This window comes from Saimiri boliviensis, chromosome 12, assembly GCF_048565385.1.
Source record: "Saimiri boliviensis isolate mSaiBol1 chromosome 12, mSaiBol1.pri, whole genome shotgun sequence".
NCBI lineage: Eukaryota > Metazoa > Chordata > Mammalia > Primates > Cebidae > Saimiri > Saimiri boliviensis.
Genome location: NC_133460.1, coordinates 95,471,354 through 95,489,308, shown reverse-complemented (window position 1 = coordinate 95,489,308; position 17,955 = coordinate 95,471,354). Strand labels below are relative to the sequence as shown.

Below are 17,955 nucleotides of genomic sequence, written 5' to 3'. Positions count from 1 at the left end.
ATCTTTCCATTTCTCCACCGTCTGTAGTATTCATACAAAGTATGGGTAAAAGCTACATTGTGCTTAACACACACGATGGCTTTTTTAATTTGCCAGAATTTAATCTTTGGGAGCCTCACATAAATATCCAAACTTCTCATTTAAAAAAGTCAAAAGATATGGGCATCACTGGACTGCACATTTCTTTTTTTGGTGTTTAGAGACAGGGTCTTACTATATTGTCTAGGTTGGAGTGCAGTGGCTCTTCACAGGTACGTCAGTGTGCACTGCAGCCTTGAATTCCTGGGCTCAGAAGATCCTCCCACCTCAGCCTCCAGAGCAGTAGGACTACAAGTGTATACCACTGTGCCCAGTTCTGTATTTCCTAATGACAAAAATCAACTGGCATTGAAAAGAAGTGTACTCCACTGTCCACATTGGACAGATCAACGAGACAGAAAATTAACAAAGATATCCAGGACTTGAACTCAGATCTGGACCAAGCAGACCTAATAGACATCTACAAAACTCTCCACCCCAAATCCACAGAATATATTCTTCTCAGCACCACACTGCACTTACTCTAAAACTGACCACATAATTGGAAGTAAATCACTCCTCAGCAAATTCAAAAAACGGCAATCATGACCAACAGACTCTCAGACCACAGTGCAATCAAAGTAGAATTCAGGGTTAAGAAACGCATTCAAAACAGCAAAACTATATGGAAATTGAACAACCTGCTCCTGAATGACTACTGGATAAATAATGAAATGAAGGCAGAAATAAAGATATTCTTTGAAACCAATGAGAACAAAGACACAACGTACCAGAATCTCTGGGACACACTTAAAGCAGGTTCTAGAGGGAAATTTATAGCACTAAATGCCCACATGAGAAGCGAGGAAAGATGTAAAATCGACACCCTAACATCACGATTAAACGAACTAGAAGACCAAGATCAAACAAATTCAAAAGCTAGCAGAAGACAAGAAATAACTAAGATCAAAGCAGAACTGATGGAGATAGAGACACAAAAAACCCTTCAAGAAAAAAAAAAATCAATAATTTCAGGAGCTGGTATTTTGAAAAGATCAACAAAACAGACCGCTAGCCACACTAATAAAAAAGAGAGAAGAATCGAATAAATGCGATAAAAAATGATAAAGGGGATATCACCACCAATTAATACAAACTACCATCAGAGATCACTACAAACACCTCTATGCACTTTATCCAGTAAATTGAGAAGAAATGGATCAATTTCTGGACACTTACACCCTCCCAAGACTAAACCAGGAAGTTGAATCCCTGATTAGACCAATAACAAGGTCTGAAGTTAAGGCAGCAAATAATAGCCTACCAACCAAAATAAGTCCAGGACCAGGTGGGTTCACAGTAAAATTCTCCCAGAGGTACAAAGAAGAGCTGGTGCCATTCCTTCTGAACCTATTCCAAACGATACAAAAAGAGGGAATCCTCCCTAATTCATTTTATGAGACCAGCATCATCCTGATTCCAAAACCTGGCAGAGACACAACTGAAAAAGAAAATTTCAGGCCAATATCCCTGATGAACATTGATGCAAAGATTTTTAATAAAATACTGGCAAACTGAATCCAACAGCACATCAAAAAGCTTATCCATCACTATCAAGTCAGCTTTATCCCTGGGATGCAAGGGTGGTTTAACATACACAAATCCATAAACGTAATCCATCACATGAACAGAACCAATGACAGAAACCACAAGATTATCTCAATAGATGCAGAGAAGGCCTTTGACAAATTTCAACAACCCTTTATGCTAGAACTCTCAATCAACTAGGTATCGATGGAAGATATCTCAAAATAATAAAAGCTATTTACAACAAACCCATAGTCAATATTATACTAAATAAGCAAAAACTGGAAGCATTCCCTTTGAAAAGTGGCACAAGACAAGGGTGCCCCCTCTCACCACTCCTATTCAACATAGTATTGGGAGTTCTGGCCACAGCGATCAGGCAAGAAAAAGAAATAAAAGGTATTCACTTAGGAAAAGAGGAAGTCAAACTGTCTCTATTTGCAGAAGACATGATTGTCTATTTAGAAGACCCCATTGTCTCAGCCCAAAATCTTAAGTTGATAAGCAACTTCAGCAAAGTCTCAGGATATAAAAATCAATGTGCAAGAATGACAAGTATTCCTATACACCAATAACAGGCAAGCAGAAAGCCAAATCATGAGCGAACTCCCATTCACAATTGCTACAAAGGGAATAAAATACCTAGGAACACAACAAGGGATGTGAAGGACCTTTTCAAGAAGAACTACAAACTATTTCTCAAGGAAATAAGAGATGATACAAACAGATGGAAAAACATCCCATGCTCATGGTAAAGCAGCAGCAATATTGTGAAAATGGCCATACTGCCCCAAGTAATTTACAGATTCAATGCCCTCCCCATCAAGCTACCACTGACCTTCTTCACAGAACTGGAAAAACCTACCCTCATATGGATCCAAAAAAGAGCACACATAGCCAAGAAAATCCTAAGGAAAAAAACAAAAAAAAAAACCCACAAAAAACAAAGCTGGAGGCATCATACTACCTAACTTCAAACTATACTACAAGGCTACAGTAATCAAAACAGCATGGTACTAGTACCAAAATAGAGATACAGACCAATGGAACAAAACAGAGGCCCTGGAAGTAACTCCACATATCTACAACCCTCTGATCTTGGACAAACCTGACAAAAACAAGCAATGGGGAAAGGATTCCCTATTTAATATATGGCATTGGGAAATCTGGCTAGCAATGCGCAGAAAGCTGAAACTGGACCCCTTCCTTACACCTTATACAAAAATTAATTCCAGATGGATTAAAGATTTAAACATAAGACCTAACGCCATAAAAACCACAGAAGAAAATACAGGCAATAGCATTCAGGACACAGACATGGGCAAGGACTTCATGACTAAAACACCAAAAGCAATGCAACAAAAGCCAAAATAGACAAATGGGATCTAATTAAACTTAAGAGCTTCTGCGCAGCAAAACAAACTATCGTTAGAGTGAACCGGCAACCAACAGAACGGGAAAAAATTTCTGCAATCTACCCATCTGACAAAGGGCTAATATCCAGAATCTATAAAGAACTTAAACAAATTTACAAAAAAAAAAAAAAAAAAAACCCATGAAAAAGTGGGCAAAGGATATCAATAGGCACTTTTCAAAAGAAGACATTTATGCAGCCAACAAGCCTATGAAAAAAGCCTCATCATCACTGGTCACTGGAGAAATGCAAATCAAAACCACACTGAGATACCATCTCATGCCAGTTAGAATGGCAATCATTAAAAAATCTAGAGACAACAGATGCTGGAGAGGATACGGAGAAACAGGAACACTTTTACACTGTTGGTGGGAGTGTAAATTAGTTCAACCATTGCAGAAGACAGTGTGGCAATTCCTCAAGGATCTAGAGAAATTCCATTTGACCCAGCAATCCCATTACTAGGTATATACCCAAAGGATTATAAATCATTTTTTATTATAAAGACACATGCACAAGTATGTTCACAGCGGCACTGTTTACAATAGCAAAGACTTGGAACCAACCCAAATGCCCATCAGTGATAGACTGGATAAAGAAAATGTAGCACATATACACCATGGAATACTATGCAGCCATAAAAAAGGATGAGTTCATGTCCTTTGCATGGACATGGATGAAGCTGGAAACCATCATTCTCAGCAAACTGACACAAGAACAGAAAACCAAACACTGAGTGTTCTTACTCCTAAGTGGGTGCTGAACAATGAGAACACATAGACACAGTGAGGGGAACATCACACACCAGGGCCTGATGGGGAATCGAGGGTCTAGGAGAGGGATAATGGGGTGGGGGGATTGAGGAGGGTAACATTAGGAGAAATACCTAATGTAGAGGACATAGGAATGGATGCAGCAAACCACCACGACATGTGTATGAATACCTATGTAACAATCCTGCATGATTTGCACATGTACCCCAGAACTTAAAGTACAATAAAAAAAATTAAATAAAAAAGAAGCTGCCCTCTCCAAGTACTCTCCAATTCAACCACCTCATACATTTCCCTTACTAGGTTCACTCATTTATGTTACCTGCCTGGTCTCCTGTAAGAATTTAAGTGTAGTATCCCAGTTCTATTGGTTTATTTGGTTACATACAGGCTATTAAGATTCTTGGTGTGAATGATATTAATAATACCTTGTCTTGTACAAACACAAATATTTCCTGTTTTTTTCTTTTAACTGAATCATATATAAATAATCATAAATATATATAAAACTTGTAAAGTCTAGAAGAACATCCATAAAATGCTGGCAATGCTATCCTTCAATTACAGGTGATTTTCACTTTTTATCTCTGTACGTATATCTTTTAAATATATACAATGAGCAATCACTCCTTTCATAATTAGAAAGAAAGCTACTTTCATTTTGAAACAAAATATATGTAACACTGATAGTTATGTTTACTTTTAAACTGATAAAGGATAAAGCCAATTAAGACTTTACCTATCAAGAAAACCTGAGAGCATAATACAAGATGAGGTCAATATAATAATCAGAGATCATTTAGTCTAGATTACCCATAAAAAACTTAATATCTACTACTTCCAGCCAGAATTACAATACAAACTGTTTTTACAAGTGGCATTCAGAAGTACACAGAGTGATATGACTCACTCTGAAGCTGTAAAACAAGTTTTTAAATATTAGCAGTTCAGAAAACCAATTTTCTCTAATTATAAATATTTAAATTTTTATAAATATAAAATATAAAAAGTATATTTTCATTTGGTCAACATTTATACTAAGTGTCATGTATTTAGTATACCTAGTATTTTGCAAGGTGCAAAGCATACAATAAAGCACAGTTTATTTGCCTGAAAGCTTATACACAAGTGAGTAAAGTAAGAAAAATATCGAGTATGTGCTGTTGAAGCACGAAGGAAAGACACTTGAATTAGCCTTGGAGGTTAGGGGAATCAGGAAAGGCTTCTTACAAAAGGTAACATCTAAGCAGGTATCAACCAAAAAAGGTGAAAGGGGGCCAGGAATCCAGGTGTCATCCTGACTTCTCCCCTTCAATTTTTACATTCAGACAATCACCAAATCCTATCAATTTTTCTCCCCAAATTTCTCAACTCCATTGGCTTCTCTTCATTCTCACTATCATTACCCTGCTGCAAGGTATACCAAATTCTCTCTTCTAAATAGACTTCTAACTGGTCTCACCATATCCACTCCCCCATCCTGTTCTTAACCTAATCACTGTGCTTCAATTAGAGTGTTCTTTCAAACACTCAAATCTAATTAGGTTAATGTCCAATTAAAAGAACTGAGGGAGGTCCTCAGGATTAAACCCAAATTTCTTCATAGTAATTAACATGTCTTGAAGATCTGGCCCTGCTTACTTGTGTCACAACTCTTATTATTTCCCATCTTGCACTATGGTCACATGAACTTCTTTCACATCCCATGGCAGAGTTTTCTATCCTGTGTCTAGGACTTACACAAGCTATTTTCTTCTGCCAGAAATAAAGATTTACAATTCTTCACTGAGCTAACTCCTACTTACTCTTCGGACCCCGACTCAGAGGTCTGGGAAGACCTTTCCTAATTATTTAAAAGCCTTTCTGCATACCACCTCTTCTGTATTCCCACTTAAAACACTCCCTAACAGAACACCTATCATACTATTATTAGACTCGGCAGGTTAGTTGTCCGTCTCTCTCATTTAAAGGTAATGGGAAAATAGGAATACTACTGTCTTTTTCACAGTTGTATTCTAGTACTTAGGACAATATTTAGCATATGTAACACTTTTATTTATTTAAAAAACAATAAATACTTGTTAATTTGGCTTTATCTGCCATTCTAGACAGCATGCTTATTACATAAAGAAGCAATTTGTAAAGTACTCTACAACATAAAAAATATTATGAACCTTTTATTGAGCACACAATAAATGCTCAGTAAACACTGGCTAGCATGATAAACAATAAACAAGGTTCTACCTCATGCATGGAGTTCCCCTATCTCCTACTTAAAATTAACTTCAGGTCGCTCAAATTTTGACATGAATACCTAAAAATGACAAGATTTCAACTGTATTTCCTATTATTTATTAAAATGTAAAGGCTTCTTATTCTTTTAAATAAAGAGCTCTCCCACCTAAATCATGTAAAGCTATATAATTTGGCAGTTTAAGAATTTAAAAAGGAACTTTTAAAATTAGAAGACCAAAATATTGGTCCAAAGAATAAGAAAACACCCAAAATTAACATGCTTAAAGGAATGCTATTGTTTACAGAGAAATGGAAAAGCACATCTTTAAACAGCAAAAGTGAACCTGAGGTAGGACGGAGGCTAAAGGCTGTCCATGAAAATAAAATGTTCTACACTGGTTCATTTAATTAGAATTATGTCAAGAGTCCACAACTCACAGCATCTTCAAATTCATTCATTCAACTTTTTCCCTCCTTGGTAAGGAAGCAAAATGAAATACTTTGGGCAGACATGGAGAGACATAGGACTGATTTATTTTACATAGTAGCAAATGGAGTTTTTTTTTTAGGAAATCTGCATTACCTACAGGAAAGCAAAAGACTTTACACGTAATTTAGACTCTAGGAAAATAATAGAGAAAAGAACTGAAAATTCCTGTTTACCCAACCCACAATATAAACCATAATTGGGATTACAGCTCTCTTGTACAACACCTCAACTCACCATATGCATAAATGGCAAAATTCTTCACCAAAGTCTTCCAGTTAAAAGGCAAAGTAGGGAAGAGGGGGATTTAATAGTCTCAAAATAACTAAGATATAATGGTAAACGTCAAATATCTTAACCAAAAATTATCTGAAAAGTTTTAATGCCACACAAACACTACCAAAAAAAAAAAATTTACTTATGAATATTTGCTTAAATTGCCTTTCTTGCCAAGGAATTCCAAACATGCCATACACAACTTAAGTATTCCCAAGATCTACTTTTCATTTCCTATGCAAACTGGCAATTAAAAAAAAAAAAAAAAAAAGGCTAGTTATTTAATTATTAATATAAAGCAAAATAGAAAATATAACTGTTATATACACTAAGATGACTACAATATTCAATATAGTATTTTCAAAGAAAAAAAGATTTTCAGGTCTTTTAAGCCAAAAAATGTTAATTAAACTTACTACGTTTTTGTACATATAAACCCAAACATTTCTTCACTATAAATCCTTTCCATTACTCACTCTGTTAACTATCAGAAACCGTCAGAAAAAAAATAAAAATAAATGTACTATCAATAACAAGACTAGGAATATATGGTCTCAAGGTATCTTATATCCAAGAATCAGTCAGTAGTAAGCTGCCATGATTATAAAACTGGCCTTTCTTACATTTATGTAGTCCATTTCTGAGACATCAGAGAAAGACCTCTACATTCAACTATTTATCTACTATCCTGACTGTTTGGTTTTTTAAATAGAATGTATATATTTTGAGTTTAAAAAATATAATCTCATTTATCTCTGTATTACATTTTTTAAAATATCACAAAGCAAAAATCTTCTCATATAAGATCAAAAGAAACATAATAAGCAGCCATACTCAATTTAATGGTAATAGGAATTTTTCCCATCAGAAGTTACTCAAAATATTGAAAGGTAGCTCTTGCTTCCATTTTTTAATATATATAAAGGAATACTATTTTTTTAAATTTAACATATTAAACACAACCCTACAATTTTCAACTGGTATGTACTACCTACTATCTTCTGGGTATTTGAAGACAGGACATTTGGAAGGTAATTCGGTTTAGGCAAAGTCACAAGAGTGGGGTTTTCATAATGGGATTAATATCCTTGTAAGAGGAGACTAGAGAACTTGCTCTCTCACATTTTCTGCCAACTACAGATACAACAGGAAGACCACCATCTGTAAGAGACTCTTCATTTGCCATGAACAGAATCGGCTGGCACCTGGATCTTGGACTTTCTAGCCTTCAGAACTGAGAAATATATACTGTTGTTTAAGCCACACGGTCTATGGTATTTTATTACAGCAGTTTGAGCAGATTAAGAAAATCCCAAAATTAGATTCCCACATAGATTACAGAAGCTTGAAATGAAAAAATTTCCATACCACAAACATGTAAATCATGTAGTAATTTTCAGGTAGCAAGTGATATGTTATTTAAATAATGCCAGGAATAAAAAATGTTATTTGACAATAGTGATTTTTAGCTGTTCTTGGAAGCAACTCAAATATTATCAACTTGCATAGTTACAAAAACTGGATAATGGTCATAAGATATGCTAATGAAAAATGTTTATTTTTACCACATGAATCTACTAGTTATAGATGATCAATTTTCAAATAAATTGAATATAACAAAATATAAAGAAAAAGTTTAATTATATTAAACAATTTCAGCTTTCTTTAATAAAACAAAAATCCTGAAGATCTTGTCACAGGATCATTGTTGCTATATTATGGTATTTACATACATACATATATACACATGCAAATACCAGGTATAACTGAGTTCCAATTGAGAAAATGCCAGGTAAGTTTTTTCATATGCATTAAGGTATTACTTAGAGTTAACTCTCCAAGAGTTATACAGCTGACTTTTTTTTGAGACAGGGTCTGGATCTATTGCCCAGGCTGGAGTGCAGTGGTGTGATCTCAGCTCACTGCAACCTCCACCTCCCAGGCTGAAGCCATCCTCCCACCTCGGTCTCCCAAGTAGCTGGGATTACAGATGTGTGCCACCACACGCTGTTAATTTTTGTATTTTTGGTAGAGATGAAGCTTCACCATGTTGGCCAGACTGGTCTCAAACTCGTGAGCTCAAGAGATCCGTCTGCCTCAGCCTCCCAAAGTCCTGGGATTACAGGTGTGAGCCACTGCGCCTGCCATACAGCTGACTTTTAAAGCGAGTTTCAGTCCATTCTTTTGTGTAACATAAAACCTTTTAACTAAAACATTTAATATGAATCTATCTTTTACAACTAGTGTATGCTCAACTTGGTCCCTTTATTAATAAGCTGATAGAAGTATGTTTTATCAAATTCCTTTATAACCATATTTTCCTGAATAAAAAAGTAAATAAACTAGTGGATTTCTTTCTTTTTAAAACTTTCTCAATTTCAGTATCTGGTTCTCGTAGGCTGGAACAATGCTACAATGACTGCGTTGCACAACAGTCTGGGGGAAATATTGTTTGTTGCCCAGGCTGGAGTGCATTGGTGTGATCTTGGCTCACTGCAACCTCTGCCTCCCAAGTTCAAGCAATTCTCCTGTCTCAGCCTCCCGAGTAGCTGGACTACAAGCATGTACCAAGTCCAGCTAGTTTTTGTATTTTCAGTAGAGTCAGGGTTTCACCATGTTGCCCAAGCTGTTCTCTAATCCTGACCGCATGTGATCCGCCCATCTCAACTTCCCAAAGTGCTAGGATTACAGGTATGAGCCACCACAGTTGGCCAGGAGAAATATTTAAATAAAAATTATTTTCACTAAAAGCTTTAAGTATTGTACAAAAGCATAACAGGAATATTTATATCAGTTATCAAACTTTTCCGAATAAAAGACTGTTCTGTTTTAAAAAGTCACTATTTTAAAAGTCATTTTTCTCAAGCCCCCAAATAATTATTTTCATTAGCCTTATTTACAACCTAACACATTACTGCCTGATTTATTTCAAACATTCACTAACCATCATTATATCATCAGAATATCTTAAGGTGCCCAACACAAAATCTGACACAATCTCACATCATTTTGCAGTTTCTATATGCTTTGTTCTTGTCCCAAATACTCATATTCTGTTGTACTACTATAAGCTATTACATAACAGGAGGTGGGAAAAATTTAAAAAATACTGTAGCACTACCAGCCATTTAGCATACTGAGTTCCCACAGTTGCTCAGTGGGTGTTCTGAAACTAGGCCATTTTCTAGTATTAAGAATTTCAAATCACTACCTCCAAAGTACAGAAATAAATGTCTTCAAGATTCAATCATAAAACCTTACTATTTTAAGCTGCCTAGTATATAAGCATCCCATTTATATGAGTCTAGAGTTGCAATTAGCACATGATTGATAAACCAGTGTTTGTTTTAGGAGCAAAATAACTAGCTCTCCTACCTATTCTTATAGTCATAGAATTCAAGAGATCACAATATTAAAATAAAATGTAATTTGAACCAGAACTAAAGCTCTGGTGAAATTTTAAATTCTATATCCCAGATATATACAAACCCAAACTGAATTAATATAATCTATTTCAGGTCACCCAATCTGTCAGACACCACATACTTTTAGCAAAGAACTATGACTTTCAACCTAATTTTCCCAGTCCAGGTGACCAGAAAATACAAGAAATTGAAGCTTAGTCTCTTTAGCAGAATCAGAGTTGAAATACTTAAGCTATTTTGTCTTATCAATGCAACAGGTTATGTTTTCATTAAAAGCGGATCAAGAAAACCATGCTGCTACTCAATTTTACATATTTCATAGCAAAGTAAATAAACATACGGTAAATATAAAATCTACCTCTACAAATTATACGGTACTGCATTGATTCAGTACTTTTAGGTAATTGTTTCAACTTATTTTGTTCAATAAATACTGGCACCTACTGTTTTACCTCATTAAGCAAACCTTTCCAGTAAGAAAAGCTTAACACAGTGAGTTTTAAATTGTTTAATATTGAATGGTATTTTTTTCAAACTACATGGTCTTATGTTATCTTTAACAAAATTTACTACTATCCAATAGCCTCTTCTTCATAATTCTAGATCAGATCTTTGTTTTTTATACTATTCTATGTATAAAACAGTGTCTTGAAAGATTCTACGTATGTTTGTTATAACTTAAGTTGCTATAAACTGGTATTTTTACAAAATGTCTTGCATTTGCCTTTTGACTGTTTTACTTCTCTTATTTTCAACTCTCTTATAACTCTAGGAGTAATTTCAGTCCTTTTTATATTTGGTTACCAAACGCTTAAAAACTGTACACTATGTGAGAATAAAAACGCCTGAATTAAGGCGTGAAGGACTTTAAGAACAGAAAATGCATGTTTCAAAATAAGAACATTATGACATCTCTTTGACTTTCCTTTGGGCCTGTTCAGTTTGTTCCGGGGCTGTAGACTACTAATCTAAAACTAATTTTCTACTTGAAGCCTAAAAGGTCTAGACATTTTTTATTGGTGGAACAGTAAAAGACAGACATACTCAATGCTCATCTTGAGGCTTACAGTCTAGCAATAAAGAAGGACATCAAACATATTACAAAAAGAGTGAATGTTATAAAAGAGGAAATAAAAGTGCTTGGATACCTTAAAAGAGAAGAATCTAACTAGGGATCAAAGGAAGGTCTCCCACAGGATGGGACACAAAATTGAGGCCTGAAGGGTGATTAGAGTTTAGTCATGTGAAGAGTACATGAGGTAGTAACCAAGCAGATGACACTAGAAAGTTTTAGTGTCCTAATAAGTAATCTCAAGATAAATGAGTTCTAACAACAAATTTAAAGCAATAGCTAAAATATGAATATTTAAATAAATTTCTCAAATTTTTTTAACAAAAATTAGAAGGATCAAAAAATGCAAATGAGTGTTTTAACATAGAAAACTATGGTGCTTTGCAGGGAATGGAGTTTGGGACATCAAAATTGGGACTCACTATGCCCTGTTACAAGTATTAAATTAAACTGCATGAAGGGTCAGGCACGGTGGCTGACACTTGTCATCCCAACACCTTGGAAGGACAAAGAAGGTGGATTGTTTTGAATTCAGGGGTTTGAGACCAGCCTGGGCAACTGAGCAAAACCTAGTCTCTACAAAAAACAGAAAAATTAGCCAGGCATGGTGGTACGCACCTGTAGTCCCAGTTACTCGGGAGGTTAAGGTGGGAGGATCACTTGAGCCCAGGGAGGTCAGGGCTGCAATGAGCCCCGGGACTGCGCCACTGCCTGGGTGCAGAAAGAGATGCTGTCTTGGGGAAAAAAAAAAAATGCTGTGTGAAAAATTACTCAATTCCCAATTTCAGAGAACTTTTAAATCATACAAGACCATAGAAAGCCTTCTTCCAGGACATAACAGCTGACCGTACAGTCTGACTTGCCTGAAGAGTGGCACTGTCAAGTAAGTATGGAAAACGTCTTTTAAAGTGTACTCAAAGGAGTACATTTTAAATGATTACACAGAAACAAACAAACAAACAAAAAACCACTATACCATGAATGCTAAGAAAGTTCATAAATGTTACTCTTAACATGATACATAAATGCGGAGAAAAGATACTTAAGTGATTTTGAAACATTATCAGTATCCAAGTCCTAAGCCCGGGTATTATTTCCCACATTAGGCTGACATATTCTCCTTGTACTTAATCAAAATATTAATGAAAAATAACAAAGGTAAAATTTTTTCCCTTTCTTTTCACAGGTATGGAAGGAAAAGTTTTAAATAATAGTTTGGAATAGCTCCTCAACATTAATACAAGTTTGCAGTTCAAAGTCCAAATAAAATTAGGAACACAAGAAATATTATTAATAACATAAGTGTTAATCAAAGTCTACCATATGACCTAATATTATTACTAGAATCCAAACTGTTATTCTTCTCTACCTGTCCAAGTGGAGCCAAACATATCTAACCTTTCTGGTTTTACTACTCTCCCCTACCGTACTTATTCCTCAAGAGTTAGTTCCAGTCCTGTCCTCCAACAGGCATCGCCAGTTGTACATGCAGTCTGAGTCTTAACTCATCTGAGTTTGCCAGTGTATACTGCTGTTAAAGCATGTGTCACATTGTTTAACAATTAACTATTGACTTGTCCAGCTCATACAACAAACTCCAAACTTACAGAAAGAAGGAAACAAATTTATCTCTGTATTCAGAGCCTGGGACACACATGAACACACACAGAGCAGAAGTTCCATGACACTGGTGAATGTGAAACTGTAGTAAGAAATATTTATAGAACAAAATTGAAAAGTTAAAGACTATTTGCAAGATGAGAAAGTACTGAAAGCAGGAGGAAGTGTTATACAACACAAAATTGGAAACTGAGAAAACTCAAATTTAACTCATCAAATTAATTCCAAGTTCTAGAAATTATGTGTCAGAACAGGCCATTTCTTTACCTCCAAGACATTAGAAGAATAAAAAGAAAAAAAGATCTACGTTTGTCAGCTGTAAAATTACTTAAAATTATGGAACTTTTACACAGTAATTGAGGGCAAATAAAGTATTTAAACATTAGAAGTCTTCCTAGTGCTGCCAGGCATAGTGGCTCATGCCTGTAATCTCAACACTTTGGGAGGCTAAGGCAGCAGATAATGAGGTCAGGCATTCAAGACCACCCTGACTAACATGGTGAAACCACATCTCTACTAAAAATACAAAAATTAGCCAGGTATGGTGGCATACACTTGTAATTGCAGCCACTTGGGAAGCTGAGGCAGGAGAATCACTTGACTCTGGGAGGTGGAAGTTGCAGTGAGCCAAGATCACGCCACTGCACTCCAGTCTGGGTGACAGAGTGAGACTCCATCTCAAACCGCCCCCCGACAAAAGTCTTCCTAGTGCTATAAACAGAAGATAGTCATGCAGAAATAATTCATAAAAATATTTCAGATTCATTTCACACAGGGACAATTATAGCCTTTTTGAAGGTCTCTTGTAATGTTTTAGCTACAAGCAGTATGTTCATTATTTCTCATAAACGAATCCTTACCTTTTAGATTATATACTACTTTTTGCAATCAGTTCTGACCTTTAGAGAAGTTGGAATGAGATATACAGTGTGAAATTGAATTAGTTTTTTTCTAAATCTTGATAATGGGAACTGCATACTTTCTCAAGAAGCACATATGCTACCATCATCTCAAAGGCTTAAGGATCGTTGGTAATTAGAATATCCTTTTGGGTGTACAAACTTTGCTTTGCTGAATTAAAGATGCTGTATTAAAAAGTTGAAAGCCAGGGGGAAAATACCAAACAAAACCAGAATGAACGCTAATTTATATTAAAGTAATTCAATTATATATTTTAGAACATAAACATTTCTCAGAGTTATGCATGTTTGTTTCAACCTGCAATGATTAACAAGCACTTTTAAGAACACTCTATAATATATGAAGTTCCAGTATTCCATAGGTCATCTGTAATTTAGAAATTATTCAGATTTCAAAAGTCAGTTTAGAGAGTTGGAAAATATAAAAATTTAACTACTATATTAAGAGAAAATATTTCAAAAAAGACCTACAGGGCACAGTTTTGATGCAGTGTAACAAGTAAATGAAACAAAACTCAGAAGACTAAACAGTTAAAATAGGGGATTACGAGAAGAGCAGATGATATATGTCCATAAATTAGTCTAAGAAAGATTCAGCCAAACTATATGTCTAATGCATAACATAATGCATGAAATAAATATCCCTTGTATATCTAAATTTCCTGTTAATTGATATTTTATAAACAAGTAGCAGAATTTTTCCAAGTCCAAGCTATAAATGTCAGAACTCACTGAAGGATTTGTGAGTTAACACGTTTTGTTGTTTTTTTATTGTTTTGGGTTTTTAAAAATCTTTTGTTATAAGCAGAAATCTTATGCATTTTTATACATGAAAGCTACATGACTTATATAGTAAACCAAATTCTAAAGATAAATTATTTCACTTAATCTTCAGCCTCCAAAAATATGCATCCTTATATCTACATATCTTTAGTCAAACAGATTCTTATATTTAAATATTTTTACCAAAAAAAACCCCAAAATATTTAAATGGTTTAAAGAACAGTCTTCCAAAAATATTAAATTGTACAACAAATATTGAAAATGAGCATATTTTCAAGACAAATATGACTATAATTTATCCACCTGTATAATAAAAGAATTTCAGCTTTATTCACCCTTCCTCCCTAATTCATACAAGTAAGCCAAGGCAATAAATATACCAACCACTATTTAGAAGTCAATTTTGGAAATATTCCACATAGAATTCCAGTTTATGTCTCTGATGCGGAGGAAGTCATTCTTCCCTTACCCAAGTCACACACAAAAAAACAGTAACATATTAAAAGCTTAATTCCAGCAAGTGTGACAAAGGAATTTGTAATTTTCGTGTTTCTATTTAAACATGAAATGTTTCAAATTTCCAACTGGCTTGTAGTTCACAAGTTGATGCATGACCCTTACTTGCTACAACTACCAGAAAAACAGCTCTGATGAACTTTCTGAATACTGTAGTTTAAAAAACAAACAAACAAAACTAGCTGCAAACTATTAATATATATTTTAACATCACTCTTTAATCCATAATTTGAGAAAATTTTTTAAACTTAAAAATAATGAGTGATCAGAAAACAAATGTCAACTTTTAAGATAAATGTAGCTATTTCTTCAAAAACTGAAGGGGTTAAATAGGAATGGTTAATAGATATAAAAAACAGAATGAATACGACCTAGTATTTGATAACACAACAGGGTGACCATACTCAATATATTTAATTATACATTTTAAAATAAGAGTATAATTGATTGCTGTATCACAACGGGTAAATGCTTGAGGTGACGGATACGTCATTGACTCTAATGTGACTATTATGCATTGAATGCCTATTATCAAAATATCTCATATAACCCATAAACACCTACTATACACCCATAAAAATTAAAAACTAAAAATAAAACTGAACAAGCACCTTGGGAAAATGCAGTACCCTTAAAGACAGGATATGTCCGTAATTTCAAACAGGGATTTCAATATTGTTTTAGATGTTAGCTTTTTATTAAATTTCAGCCATTTGAAAGTTACAAACCTTAGACAAAGTCTTTATTTAGTTTTGTCTTTATTTTTGACTATTTTTCAAATGGATACTTATAATTCCATGAAAAGTTTGCAATATATTTAATGTCTAAATAAAGATAAAAGTTTCTCATACTCAGGCTAAGTTCCGTATGTGGAGAATGGTGATTTGCATACTTTATTCCTAAAATTCTTTTCACTGTCACACAGCAAAATATCAACACTTAATAAATTCGAATTATAAATATAACCTTACTGAATGCTACAAATTGCATGCAATAGCTAAGTCTCTTCAAGTACACAGTAACAGTTCTACAGCCCATGGCATGGAAGATGAGGGTAAAGATTAGTACACTAATAAACTGAGGTCTTTAAATTAAAACTATTTTTCAGTGGTGATGCTGCATTTAGTTACAAAAACACTTGGTTACACAAGTGTACCTTAGAATTCTGGGAAAAGGTAACCAAAAGCTTTTGATATAGTAGTCCCTCTTGAGAAGAAACTAGATGCACCTGGTATCTAAGAAGAGTATACGAAATGACACAGGTGTAAGGCTAGACACTGCTGGTAGCTATCATGCTGGAGGCAAATACTATACAGTCTACATCTGTAACCTAATTTTGCTTCAGCATCCCCAGAGACTTCGAAAATATTTCTTTGGGTAGGTTGCAAAACAGTGCTTCCTCTTTTATTCTCATCACCCCCATTACGATACAAAGCAACACAGACAAGAAAATCAAACGGGCAACTGCAAGGGCTTAAACACACACACACAAAGCATCTTCTTTCTAACTCCCAAATCGGTTATTTATTCCACCTGTTTGTAAATCCAGAATTCCAAAATAACACAAACTGCCTACTGAAAGAAAAGAGGGAGGAAAGAAAAGAAAAAGAGGAAAAAGAAAGAAAAAGAAAGGCAAATTAATGCTTTGGAGTCATTACTCTTCCACCTAGGCTTGGGGGGGTGGGGGATGGTACAAAAACAATGGATATTGAGGGGCTAGGGGGAAAAAATCGTCTTGCCCCAAAGCCTCTTGTGTTAAGAGCCTGGGGGAGTCGGGGGAGAGAGACTAGTTTTCCTCTCTGCCGAAGAGCGGGGCTATCACGGGAGAGGTTGCCATCGGGCATGTTCTACGACGCGGTCTCGAAGGGCTACAACTCGCTTCGCCAAGCAACACACCCAGAGCCGAGCCAGCACACTTCACTCCGGGGTTTTCAGGGAGAGGAGAACCGGGGCGCGCGGTGGGCTCCAGGGAGGGAGCGCGGAGAGACCCCACCCTGCACGACCGCCGCTGCGCCCGGGCCCTCGCCAACGCTTCACACGACCCGGGCACCCCGCGGGCTGGGCCCGGACCGCCGGGGGCCGAGAAGGGCGGGACCGTCCGCCGGGCGCCCCCGGCCCGCGCCCTCGCGCCGGCTCGCCCTCGCCCAGGCGCTGTCCCGGCCGCCCGCCGCCACCGCAGGCCCGGCCCCGGCCGCTGTCAGAGCCGGCCGCCTCCCGCTCCGCGCCGGGCTGCGGGCTTCCACGCGAGCCGGCTTCAAGGGCCCCGCACTCACGGAGACAGCACCCAGGAAAGCGGCGGCCGCGGCGGCGCCTCCCAGGGCCCCGGCCCCGCGGGCCTCGCCCCGGCGCCGCCGGCTCGCGCCTGTCAGGGCGCGCGGGGCCTCCCCCTACCGACAACCAGCCCGACTGCCCGACGGACAGGAAAGCAGGCAGGAAGAACCGACCGACACACACCCTCCGCCTCATCGGCCCCGGGTTACCGTCAGGAGCCCCGACTCCGCCATCCTCCTCGCTCACCCTCCTTCCTCCTCTTCCTCCTCCTCCTCCTCCTAAGAAGCGACGCTGCCCAACCGCCGCCCCCCGCCCTCCCGCCCCTCCCCCACTCGCCCCGCCCCGCCCCGCCCCGCCCGTCCCTCCACTACTCTCGCTCCGGCCGCCACGCCCCACCCCTCCGGCGTGGGCCCGTCACTCGCTAGGCAAGAAAAATGGGCGGAGCCGGGGCGAGTGAAGCTGCCCAATTAGAGAGGGGTACTGGCGCCAGCTTCCCTGTTTCCGCCCTTTTCCTTTACTCAGCTCCTCTACGCCGTCTCCCGCCCACTGGGCGCCGCT

General features: G+C 37.1%; 1 protein-coding gene across 3 annotated transcripts in view; it reads right to left on the bottom strand.

The window, feature by feature from the left end:
• Nucleotides 1–17,955, bottom strand: part of SHOC2 (SHOC2 leucine rich repeat scaffold protein) — an 86,589-nt gene that overhangs the window by 68,213 nt on the left and 421 nt on the right. The window contains exon 1 of one of the 3 annotated variants that reach the window (XM_039465032.2): nucleotides 17,607–17,697. The exons of 1 other annotated variant lie outside the window; for it this stretch is intronic. The gene's annotated coding sequence lies outside the window, so the exon portion shown is untranslated. Of the gene's footprint in view, nucleotides 1–17,580; nucleotides 17,698–17,955 lie in introns of those variants that run through there. One more of the 3 variants, XM_039465033.2, reaches the window with a different exon arrangement.